General features: G+C 43.1%; 1 protein-coding gene across 1 annotated transcript in view; it reads right to left on the reverse strand.

Moving 5' to 3' along the window:
* The window catches only part of TTC33 (tetratricopeptide repeat domain 33), a 335,723-nt gene extending 330,157 nt beyond the window's left edge, over positions 1–5,566 (reverse strand). The window contains exon 1 of the mRNA XM_063456860.1: positions 5,510–5,566. The gene's annotated coding sequence lies outside the window, so the exon portion shown is untranslated. The remainder of the gene's footprint in view (positions 1–5,509) is intronic.
* Positions 5,567–6,000: the final 434 nt, after the last annotated feature.

The raw sequence follows: 6,000 nt of genomic DNA on the forward strand, positions 1-6,000 counted from the left end.
CAATCAATAAAACAAGGAGTGTACATAGAACAATATCGGACCTCTGAAAAGTATAAGCATGCATATGGACTCAGTACTTTGTTTGGGCCACTTTTGCAGCAATTACTGCCTCAATACGGCATAGCATGCAAACTATCAACCTGTGGTTTCCAAATGAGATGCAAAAGTTGCTCTCATCAGAAAAGAGGACTTTGGACCACTGAGCAACAGACCAGGTCTGTTTTTCTTTAGCCCAGGTAAGACGCTTCTGATGTTGTTTGTTGTTCAGGAGCGGCTTGACAAGAGGAATACGACATCTGAAGCCCATGTCCAAGATCCATCTATGTTTGGTGGCTCTTGATGCACTGACTCCAGCCTCAGTCCACTCCTTGTGAAAGTCCCCAACACTTTTGAATGGCCTTTTCCTGACAATCCTCTCCAGGCTGCGGTCATCCCTGCTGCTTGTGCACCCTTTTCTTCCACACTTTTCCCTTCCCTTTCTATTAATGTGCTTTGATACAGCACTTTGGGATCATCCAACTTCCTTCGCAATTACCTTTTGAGGCTTTCCCTCCTTATGGAGGGTGTCAATGATGGTTTTCTGCACAACTGTCAGGTCAGCAGTCTTCCCCATGATTGTGATTCCTACTGAACCAGACTGAGAGACCATTTAAAGGCTCAGAAACCCTGTGCAGGTCTTATGGCTTACTTAGCGGATTAGAGTGGGACACTGTAAGTCTAAAATATTGCACCTTTTCACAATATTTACTGAGATTGTGGATTTGGGGTTTTCATAAGCCATAATCATCGCACTTATGAAAAATCACAGCTTGAACGATCTTGCTTTGCATGTAATGCATCTAGCTCATACAGTTGCAAGAAAAAGTATGTGAACCCTTTGGAATGATATGGATTTCTGCACAAATTGGTCATAAAATGTGATCTGATCATCATCTAAGTCACAACAATAGACAATCACAGTCTGCTTAAACTAATAACACACAAAGAATTAAATGTTGCCATGGTTTTATTGAACACACCATGTAAACATTCACAGTGCAGGTGGAAAAAGTATGTGAACCCTTGGATTTAATAACTGGTTGAACCTCCTTTGGCAGCAATAACTTCAACCAAACGTTTCCTGTAGTTGCAGATCAGACGTGCACAACGGTCAGGAGTAATTCTTGACCATTCCTCTTTACAGAACTGTTTCAGTTCAGCAATATTCTTGGGATGACTGGTGTGAATCGCTTTCTTCAGGTCATGCCACAACATTTCAATCGGGTTGAGGTCAGGACTCTGACTGGGCCACTTCATAAGGTGTATTTTCTTTTGTTTAAGCCATTCTGTTGTTGATTTACTTCTATGCTTTGGGTCATTGTCCTGTTGCAACACCCATCTTCTGTTGAGCTTCAGCTGGTAGACAGATGGCCTTAAGTTCTCCTGCAAAATGTCTTGATAAACTTGGGAATTCATTTTTCCTTCGATGATAGCAATCTGTCCAGTCCCTGGCGCAGAAAAGCAGCCCCAAACCATGATGCCCCCACGACCATACTTCGCAGTTGGGATGAGGTTTTGATGTTGGTGTGCTGTGCCTCTTTTTTTCGCCACACATAGTGTTGTGTGTTTCTTCCAAACAACTTAACTTTGGTTTCATCTGTCCACAGAATATTTTGCCAGTACTGCTGTGGAACATCCAGGTGCTTTTGTGCAAACTCTAAACGTGCAGCAATGTTTTGTTTGGACAGCAGTGGCTTCCTCTGTGGAATCCTCCCATGAAATCCATTCTTGTTTAGTGTTTTACGTATTGTAGATTCACTAACAGGGAAGTTAGCATTTGCCAGTCACTTTTGTAAGTCTTTAGCTGACACTCTAGGATTTTTCTTCACCTCAGTGAGCAGTCTGCGCTGTGCTCTTGCAGTCATCTTTACAGGACGGCCACTCCTAGGGAGAGTAGCAGCAGTGCTGAACTTTCTCCATTTATAGACAATTTGTCTTACCGTGGACTGATGAACAGCAAGGCTTTTGGAGATACTTTTATAACCCTTCCCAGCTTTATGCAAGTCAACAATTCTTAATCGTAGGTCTTCTGAGAGCTCTTTGTGCGAGGCATCATTCACATCAGGCAATGCTTCTTGTGAAAAGCAAACCCAGAACTGGTGTGTGTTTTTTATAGGGCAGGGCAGCTGTAACCAACACCTCCAATCTCATCTCATTGATTGGACTCCAGTTGGCTGACATCTCACTCCAATCAGCTCTTGGAGATGTCATTAGTCTAGCAGTTCACATACTTTTTCCACCTGCACTGTGAATGTTTACATGGTGTGTTCAATAAAAACATGGCAACATTTCATTCTTTGTGTGTTATTGGCTTAAGCAGACTGTGATTGTCTATTGTTGTGACATTTTATGACCAATTTGTGCAGAAATCCATATCATTCCTAAGGGTTCCCATACTTTTTCTTGCAACTGTATATTAGTTCTCCTTTTACGTTGCATTACTGAAATAAATTAACTTTTGCACAATATTCTAAGTTTTCGAGTATCACCTGTAGAATAACCCTGTTAGTATACTCATACAATACATATTTATCCCACTTTTCTTCCTTGAGCTCCAATTTAGTACTAGGAACATTGTTTAGCATAAACCATAAGGAAAATAAAATGCGCTCAATTGGTCGTTTATTAAATAGACCCCACAGTGTGAATAATCATTTACAAAGATTCATAATTACGTGTCTGTTAGTCCACCTATTGTACAACACTACGGCATTTGCTGGTGCTATATACATAATAATAATAATCAAAATACAGTTCCCAGAGATTTCCACAGAACAATTCCTTGTCTGGAATGTAGCTGTGAATTTTTAATTGTTGGCAAAACAAATAGTTCCAACTTGGCTGTATCCAACTCAGCTAATTTGACCTAAAATTCTAAATTATCTGGTTTATTGTAACAATTCAATGTTTAGCAAATAGCTTTCATGTGTAGCTGCACATGATTTGTTTTAAAAGCTAACTTTTATATTTTTGTTTTATAACAGGACACTCCACCATAAACCTTACCCATATTATAAAATATTTTTTTTTTTTCTTTTATCAAAGCGAGATTGCATTTACAAGTTTTACTACAAATGGTACCCAACTATATCTGTACTGTAGGATACTTATAGACAAAATGGAGCGGTTTCCCTGTCTCTAACTCACATCCAATCTATCCCTGTATAGATTCAGGATCTCACTCTTCCCCAGTTTTCCTATATCTGCATTTGGATTACCTTAACCCCTTAAGGACCAAACTTCTGGAATAAAAGGGAATCATGACGTGTCACACACGTCATGTGTCCTTAAGGGGTTAAAGAGACACCATAGTCACCTGAACAACTTTAGCTTAATGAAGCAGTTTTGGTTTATAGAACATGCCCCTGCAGCCTCAATGCTCAATCCTCTGCCATTTAGGAGTTAAATCCCTTTGTTTATGAACCCTAGTCACACCTCCCTGCATGTGACTTGCACAGCCTTCCATAAACACTTCCTGTAAAGAGAGCCCTATTTAGGGTTTCTTTATTGCAAGTTCTGTTTAATTAAGATTTTCTTATCCCCTGCTATGTTAATAGCTTGCTAGACCCTACAAGAGCCTCCTGTATGTGATTAAAGTTCAATTTAGAGATTGAGATACAATTATTTAAGGTAAATTACATCTGTTTGAAAGTGAAACCAGTTTTTTTTTTTCATGCAGGCTCTGTCAATCATAGCCAGGGGAGGTGTGGCTAGGGCTGCATAAACAGAAACAAAGTGATTTAACTCCTAAATGACAGTGAATTGAGTGAAATTGCAAGGGAATGATTTATACACTAAACTGCTTTATTTAGCTAAAGTAATTTAGGTGACTATAGTGTTCCTTTAATATGGTCCTTTGACTCTCATTCAACCACAAGCCTCCTATCCATATTTACAGATCCCCTGTATTTGCCCTTTATTTTCACTCACTCCCAGCCCACCTATCCTTTTACATAGATTAACAGGATCTCTAACTCCCACTCTCCCCTCTGTTATGCCCCCGTCCTTCAATCTCTGCACATTCCTTGTATCTCGTGCCCTAGCTCCTCTCTCTGTAGGACACCTGGCTTTGTTAGCACCTGTCCTATCTCTGTATGTTACCTGGCTCTCAGTTACCCCCAGTCCTCCTATCTCTGTATAATACCTGGCTCTCAGTTACCCCCAGTCCTCCTATCTCTGTATAATACCTGGCTCTCAGTTACCCCCAGTCCTATCTCTGTATAATACCTGGCTCTCAGTTACCCCCAATCCTATCTCTGTAGGTTACCTGGCTCTCAGTTACCCCTAGTCCTCCTATCTCTGTATAATACCCGGCTCTCAGTTACCCCCAGCCCTCCTATCTCTGTAGAATACCCGGCTCTCAGTTACCCCCAGCCCTCCAATCTCTGTAGAATACCCGTCTCTCAGTTACCCCCAGCCCTCCGATCTCTGTAGAATACCCGGCTCTCAGTTACCCCCAGCCCTCCGATCTCTGTAGAATACCCGGCTCTCAGTTACCCCCAGCCCTCCTATCTCTGTAAGTTACCTGGCTCTCAGTTACCCCCAGCCCTCCTATCTCTGTAAGTTACCTGGCTCTCAGTTACCCCCAGCCCTCCTATCTCTGTATAATACCTGGCTCTCAGTTACCCCCAGCCCTCCTATCTCTGTGTAATATCTGGCTCTCAGTTACCCCCAGCCCTCCTATCTCTGTATAATACCCGTCTCTCAGTTACCCCCAGCCCTCCTATCTCTGTATAATATCTGGCTCTCAGTTACCCCCAGCCCTCCTATCTCTGTATAATACCCGGCTCTCAGTTACCCCCAGCCCTCCTATCTCTGTATAATACCCGGCTCTCAGTTACCCCCAGCCCTCCTATCTCTGTATAATACCCGGCTCTCAGTTACCCCCAGCCCTCCTATCGCTGTATAATACCCGGCTCTCAGTTACCCCCAGCCCTCCTATCTCTGTATAATACCCGGCTCTCAGTTACCCCCAGCCCTCCTATCTCTGTATAATACCTGGCTCTCAGTTACCCCCAGCCCTCCTATCTCTGTATAATACCTGGCTCTCAGTTACCCCCAGCCCTCCTATCTCTGTATAATACCTGGCTCTCAGTTACCCCTAGCCCTCCTATCTCTGTATAATACCTGGCTCTCAGTTACCCCCAGCCCTCCTATCTCTGTATAATACCTGGCTCTCAGTTACCCCCAGCCCTCCTATCTCTGTATAATACCTGGCTCTCAGTTACCCCCAGCCCTCCTATCTCTGTATAATACCTGTCTCTCAGTTACCCCCAGCCCTCCTATCTCTGTATAATACCTGTCTCTCAGTTACCCCCAGCCCTCCTATCTCTGTATAATACCTGTCTCTCAGTTACCCCCAGCCCTCCTATCTCTGTATAATACCCGGCTCTCAGCTACCCCCAGCCCTCCTATCTCTGTATAATACCTGGCTCTCAGTTACCCCAGCCCTCCTATCTCTGTAAGTTACCTGGATCTCGTGTCCAGGCTCTCAGACACAGCACAGCATTAGGGGGCGGGACCCGGGAAGTAGTGAGCACAGCAGGACAAAAGCAAAGTTACCCAGGGAGAAGCGGCAAGCAGGCTGACTACTCGAACAGAGACCCAGGATTACTCATAGTCGGCCATAGTGAAGCCCAGCACAGAGTGTAAGTGACTGGGGGCAGCAGGTGTCTGCTCTGGTTACATGTTACTGTGTATTTCTCTGTAGTGTTTCCCTGGTTACTCTATGCTCCTTCACCTTATATAAAATATAATAATATATAGTTGTAATAAAAATGTGTGAATTATATATCACACTCTACTCCTTGAGATGTAATTTCCCCTAGGCTCTTAGGGTTGTTGTGAAAATTAATATGTGGATCTACAAGGATGGACTACAACCTACATGATGCTCAGCCAGCCAGTGTTCAAGCATTGTAAGGTGTGCAGTGTTCTGAAGCAGCTGAATTACTAATTCTG

Source organism: Pelobates fuscus, chromosome 5, assembly GCF_036172605.1.
Source record: "Pelobates fuscus isolate aPelFus1 chromosome 5, aPelFus1.pri, whole genome shotgun sequence".
Lineage (NCBI taxonomy): Eukaryota > Metazoa > Chordata > Amphibia > Anura > Pelobatidae > Pelobates > Pelobates fuscus.